The 6,762-nt window shown below is 34.7% G+C and overlaps 1 protein-coding gene across 15 annotated transcripts in view; it reads right to left on the bottom strand.

The window, feature by feature from the left end:
• LOC145258136 (poly(rC)-binding protein 3-like) overlaps positions 1-5,055 on the bottom strand; it is a 572,684-nt gene extending 567,629 nt beyond the window's left edge. For 10 of the 15 annotated variants that reach the window (XM_080115914.1, XM_080115903.1, XM_080115881.1 and 7 more), the window contains exon 1: positions 4,621-5,039. The gene's annotated coding sequence lies outside the window, so the exon portion shown is untranslated. Of the gene's footprint in view, positions 1-4,620 lie in introns of all 15 variants that reach the window. The other 5 variants (XM_080115923.1, XM_080115891.1, XM_080115897.1 and 2 more) reach the window with 2 other exon arrangements.
• Between the last annotated feature and the right edge of the window lie 1,707 nt (positions 5,056-6,762).

Below are 6,762 nucleotides of genomic sequence, written 5' to 3'. Positions count from 1 at the left end.
CTGCATCCTAACTATTTCTTGCAACTGGTTCATTATAATAGGAAGAAAGCAAAACTAAAAAAAATATATCTGATCGACAGTTTGATCTAGTTTCAGTGTTATTTTTAAAACAATAACAAATGAAAATAAATTAAAAAAGAATACCACCACTTGCACATATTTCAAATATTCGATTCGTGATTCTCCCAAAGGAAGTATTTTTTTAAAAACCATAACAAGATTCGGGGTTGCATTGAATTCGATGATATGCCGTTTTATAAGTACACCGTGCATAGTTTTAAACCAGAAAATGAGAATTGCGATTTTCTCTTATATAATAGATAGAGTTATAAAATATTGACATACTCTTACAAGTGTGCGTTTAATAATATAGACACTTTACAAATGATTTGACTGTTATTTGCTTTATAGTATGAGTTCATTTAAAATAACATTTAACAACAGAATCGCGCACGGATTGTGTGCGTATATACGTGGGCGCGAGGTTACGACGCAGACCTTCTGATCGTTGTAAACCCGAGTTCAATCCCTATCTACGCCTAGTCATTTAATGGGTGCATCAATTTCGTCTATTTTTCTACATGTGACATAATTTTAGAGAAGAAAAACACAAGTGATGAACTTAAAAATGAAACGCGACAGACAATTCGTGCGAATAAATTGTATTGATTTATTCTTTCGTTCTTAAAATTAGAGACTTGGAAAAAAAAAAATAAAAAAAAAATAGAAATCCCCGTTAACAAAATAAAAATAAAACCGAATTTGAAATTAAAAAAAATCTTGCGTCCTTCTTTTGCATACACAAACAATAACACAATCATATGATTTACAAAAATAAACATTGAATATATATATATATATATATATATATATATATATATTATACACCTGACATTATCAAGATTATTTATGGTTTATGGGTGCAAGTTATGTATGTATATCCAAAATTGACCATTAAAATAAAGAAGGACTTTTTGCGGTTATTTTCCTGAGTTCTTTACGGGGTTCATCCTTTTGTGTGCGTATGTGTAATTTTTTCCCTTATAACACCAGTAAAAACGAAATTGGTAAGTTATATCCTCCATACGTTCCTTGTCGAGAATTTTTGGTAATTGATTTTTAAATTTTTTTATTATCTTCTATTTAAACATGTTAATATATATTTTCGTTGCATTTTTTTTTATCATTTCCAATATTTTTCCATTTTTAACACTCAAAAATTTTGTCTTGAAGAATTTCCATATTTGCGACGTTTGAAGAACAACTCGAAGAAAAAAAAAAGAGAATTCCTCAGAAATCCTTCTTAAAGGCCAGTATTGATTATAAATAGCAGATAAGATGGTGGAGGTGATGAAGAAAACGAAGCATCGATGCGCTCGGAAATAGATGGTGTTCACACGTAGATGATGGAGATGCTGACGAATAAATGGAAATCCACGGATGGAGAAAGAACCATAAAATAGCATCGAAGAAGAACTCATCATGGTTGATGCCAACAGTTGGTCTCGGAAATTCTTGTAGCATAGTGATGAAGCCGAGTCGGATCCAATACAGCATCCTTTTTTAATTTTTTTTTTTTTTTAAAACTTTGGGAAATATAGGTGTAAATGTTATCAGGAAAGGGGATTTTTTTGGAGGTAAAGTTACTTTTTGGTGAGGGAACTAGAAGGCAAGGTGAGGTAATAATAAGGTTGTTTTTGGCAACAAGAATTGTGAAGGAAAATATTGGAAAAAAAATTGGAAGGAAATAAAAGGAATACAAATAAGGGTTTGGTATTGGCGTGCAGAGATGCGTAAACTTATACACCACGAAAACACAAACTTGCGTCATTTGTTTTTTAGTCTTCCACCCATTTTTTTTTTTAGTTTTTTATTTTTCATTTTTCTTTCGACTAACATACGCCTTCATTTATTCCACATCACGCTCAATCATATCTCTTATTTACAACCGACGAATAGACATATGCATATGTTTTGATTTCTTTATTTAAATGTCCATCAAAGAGACGTTCTCATTTATTTTCCGTATAAATTTTTATGCGAAAAGAAAAAAAGAAAAAGAAAACGTACAAAGCGCGTGCACCTGTTATATCAAGTTTAACCTACTAAACCCAATAATGATCAGTTCTTGAGATCTCTGAAAATTCCTTCTTATATATATATATATATATATATATATATATATATGAATGTATATATTAAGCAGGTAAATGTAATCAACTAGATTATGATAATCACAGTAATGAAAGAGATATTTTATAAAGTTAATAATAATAAATAATAATAATAATAATAATGATAATAATAATAATAAATAATAAATGCTACACACACACCAAGCAAACAATATTCGGTACAAGTTTAGCAAAAAAAAAAAAAAAAAAAAAAAAAAAAAAAAAAAAACACGCACACATAAAAAAAACAAACAAACAAACCAAAAAAAAAAAAAAACAGGGTCGGTTACAAAATAAAAAGGTATGTCGCATCCAGCAGAGAAGGACAGGAGGCAAGGTTATAAAGAAGCAAACACTGCGTATATTAAAATGGTCAACAAAGGTACGTATATATTAGATTGCAACAAGGTAAATAACCATTAGGTTTTTTTTAAGGTGAGGCAAAATTAGTTAGAAAAGAAAAGAAAGAAAAATAATACAAGGTTCAGGTTTAAAAACGAAGATAAAAAAAAATTGATTAAAAAAAAAAAACTAACGGTTGTGTTTAGATCACATTGGCACTTCTAAATTGTCTTTTTTTTTATCAAAAGCTGATGAATATAAACAAAAAAAATTATCTTTCGTAATCTTGGAGATGTGGGAGTATCATTCGGACTACTATTAGCATCTTCGTTGAAACCATGGCGTAACGTTTAACAGCGTTGGTTAACAAGCAGTTCAAAGTGACAGTTTTCTGTAGATCAACGATTCAATTCTTACAACAATTAAGCATTACATAAAACACCACTTTTATCCGGTCATGGCTGACAGGATGAGAACAATCTACCTCTTTAACACATATCACGCGGAATGACCGTTAATGTGCGTTGATTAAATTAAAGGGTTCAGGTTCCCGAATTAGACCAGAAATATTCGAAGAAGGTCGGGCGTTACATCGGCCGAAACGTTGCGAATATAAAACAGCGAAGATGTAGCTAGTAGTCCGAAAGATTGAAATAATAGCAAATGAGGAGACGATATCAAATTATGTCGATGACTGCTGCAATGCTGCATAGAAAAAGAGATTTTATAGGGGGGGGAGGGTTTAAAAGAGATTCGGTACCGTAATCCATTTCGATACCATTTCTTCTTCGTTTGCAACCGTTTCCATAGATCGTCGTACATGCACAAAAAGAAGAAAGCTGAACGACTCTCCGGTCTTGGAAAAACCGAGAACGACGTTTACGTAAAACATTACAGGAATATAGTCACCTGCCCATCAACATAGCGAAGTCAGATAGGAAGTCTGTTTTAAATGTTGGAAAAAAAAAAAAACAAAAAAAAAAAAAACAGCATCTGCACCTCCTATTTCAAAATTATGAGAATTCATTTTTGATTATTTCTCGTCTAAAATAAAAACAACAATTAAAAAAAGCAAACACTCTTCTCTGACTGCGGACAGAACCAATACTACTACACTATCTGCATTCTACCTAAGTTCATTTACCCGGACCTGGACCCCACCGTGGTAAAGTTAGAAAACACAATGCCAGCTTATACAGGGGAATCCAGCTATACACCTAAAAAGCAGGTACTCCAAACGGTCGTACCATAATATTTGCCATGGTCCGCTTTTTCAGGTGGGTGCGTCTCAAATGACTTGGCAATAAAACGATTTTAGGAAGGAACCAAATGAAAAAGGTAATGCCTGGGAGATTAGCCTTTTCAATATCGAACGAAACAGGTACTCAGGTATAAATTCGATGTAAAGCCAGTGTGAGACGGCAGAAATCATCGAGGTAGCAGTCAGCGACATGATGATGTTATTATTTTGGGGGTACTTATTCAGATTGACACTTATGGCGGCAATTAAAAGTAAAGAAAATACATAAAAGTCTGTATGATGTACGTACCAGTCACGAAACGAAGATGAAATATTCCAAAAATCACAATTTGCTCAAGTAGTTTTTGTTTTTATTCAAGAAAACCAAGCTTTACGACTAAGCTAGTCGTAATATTTTTGTCCGCCACCCGATAAAATAAAAAAGGGGAGACAATTCAAATCGAAGTTTAGAAGTGAAAACTCAGCCTTACGTTCAATGCAGTTTAGTAGTAAAATCGCTAGAGAGCGTAAATTTTGATTTTCTTAGTTTTAAATAAAATACTTGATCGATTTACGTGATTTTTGGAATATGACATGTTCGTTCTGTAACGTGTACGTGCGTTATAGAGATTTTTTTTTTGTATTTTCTTTACTTGTAATTGATGCCGTAAGTGCTAATTTAAATAAACATTTAAAAAAAAATGTAAATCAATATCGTTGCAGTTTAACGTTATTAGTTAGAAGTGCGTGATTTTACACAAGTAGTTCGGAAAGAAAGAATACAAACAGACGGAGGTGTGGATGGCTAAGAAACCGTTGAAGGTATATATGTGCAACTGCTAGAAAATGCAATGGAAAACATACCTTGGGTGATAAGTAGTAGAGGGTCTGGTGGTTGGAAAAAAGTGTGTTTTTTTGTAAATTTTTTTTGTTTTTCGTTATAGTTGGTGTTGATTTTTTTTTTTTTTTAAAATGAAAAGGTTTTTTTTTGTAATTATTATTTTTGGGAGAGGAGGTTAGGATAGGATATCGGTGTGTTGTTGCGGTGTTTTTTTTTTTTTTTTTTTTTTAAATAAATGGGTGTTTTTTTTTTTGTTTTTTTTTTGCGGACTTAGGGTTGGACGCGCCACAGAGGAGAGGAGCAGTTAAGGGCGAAAGGAAAACAGGGTGAGAATAACTAGAAGGACATAATGCGGCGTCGGCGGCGTCGGCATCAGAGCTGGGAAATCTCGACGACCACGACGAGAGCAGCAGGAGCAGCGGGGTTGGAGGAGGAGGAGAGTGAATGAAAGAAAGAGTAGGAGGCACACTTCTGGCTGACTGGAGAGATATATATATAGAGAGGGAGGAGTGAAAGCGAGAAAGTAACAATTGGTAGAGAGGGATTGAGTAATAAATACAAGAAAGAAAAATGTGTACGTGTGTGTGTGTGTGTGTACAAGAGAGAGAGAGAGAGAGAGAGAGAGAGAGAGAGAGAGAGAGAGAGAGGGGAGATATAAAGCGAGCGGAGTGAGAGGGACTGAATCAGATATAAAAGTCAGAGATACAATAAATAGATAAATAGATAGATAGATATAGAGAGAGTTGGTACGAAGAAATAGATTTCAAAGAAGGCTAAAAATAATAGAGAGTAAAATATAAGATAGGCAGATAGATAGATAGATAGATAGATAGATAGATAGATAGATAGATAGATAGAGAAAGAAAGAGAGAGAGAGAGAGGGGGGAAAGAGTGAGGATATTAAGGGTTAAAGGTTGAAAATTGGAGAGAGAGGAGAATGAGAGAGAGAGGAGAGTAAGAGAGAGAGAGAGAGAGAGAGTGAGAGCGAGAGCGAGAGAAAGTAGGCACAAAATTATCTGAAATATAAAAGCTAAACTGAAGAACAGCGCTTTTTCACGGAAGCAAAGGAAAGGCGAATCAATAGCTAAAGAAAGTCAGAGAGAGAGAGAGAGAGAGAGAGAGAGAGAGAGAGAGAGAGAGAGAGAGAGAGAGAGAGAGGCAAGCCTGGGATAAACGCACACGCAAAGCTAAGTGTTGCAAAAAGGTAGACGCGACAATCTAGGTTGTCACCATAAGCCGACCAACCAACAGTTTCTCATCATTCAAGGAAAAAAAAAGTAACATCCTCCCCCCCCTCAGTCTTTCTAGCACTCTCTCCACTTCTATATCTTTTTTCTCATCTCTCTCTCTCTCTCTGACTCTCTCTCTCTCTCTCTCTCTCTCTCTCTCTCTATATATATATATATATATATATATATATACACACACTCACACACACACGTACGGTATAAACACGTTGACACACCGGTTCTTGTCAGATCACCGGTTAAGCAACGCTGAACCTGGCTAGTACCAGATGAGTGGTCATTTGGGAATTCTTGGCGTTGTATGTGCTCTCTGCCTATCTCGGCGTTGTTTCAAGTCGATCTGAACCTCCACTTGCCACTGGTATCTAACAATGTCGACTCAGGAGAGGTGTGGTTAGCAATTGCGCAACTCTCGTCACAAAAAAAATTCACGCGCAGGCTGTCACAATTGAAGGAAGCCTTGTACACACACACACACACACACACACACACACACACACACACACACACACATATATATATAAGGTATATATATATACCTCAACAGCTTTCTCTATATATCTACGTCTCTCTCTCTCTCTCTTTATCTTTCTATCTATCTGTGTGTCTATCACTCTCTCTCTATATATGTACATATCATATTAACTTGCCATCCATCCGTCTATCACTATCTATCGATATATTTTTCATTTTTTAAACTCCTCATTTCTTTTCTCCAGTCAACTCATCTTTCGTCTGTTCATAATTTTTTTCTTTTTCTTTTTTTTTTCTTCCATACTTTTATACCCCCCCCCCAACCCCAATCGTCAAAACCCAAACCTCACCACACTCGTAACACTCACTATAATTCTTTATTCTTCGACTACAACTACAATCCCCATGTCCCACCTCCCTTATCTCTATCCGTAAGCCATCTTT

The sequence above is a fragment of the Euprymna scolopes genome, chromosome 33 (assembly GCF_053919585.1).
Source record: "Euprymna scolopes isolate OS-2025 chromosome 33, ASM5391958v1, whole genome shotgun sequence".
NCBI classification, from domain to species: Eukaryota; Metazoa; Mollusca; class Cephalopoda; order Sepiida; family Sepiolidae; genus Euprymna; species Euprymna scolopes.
This window is presented reverse-complemented; position numbering and strand designations above follow the sequence as displayed.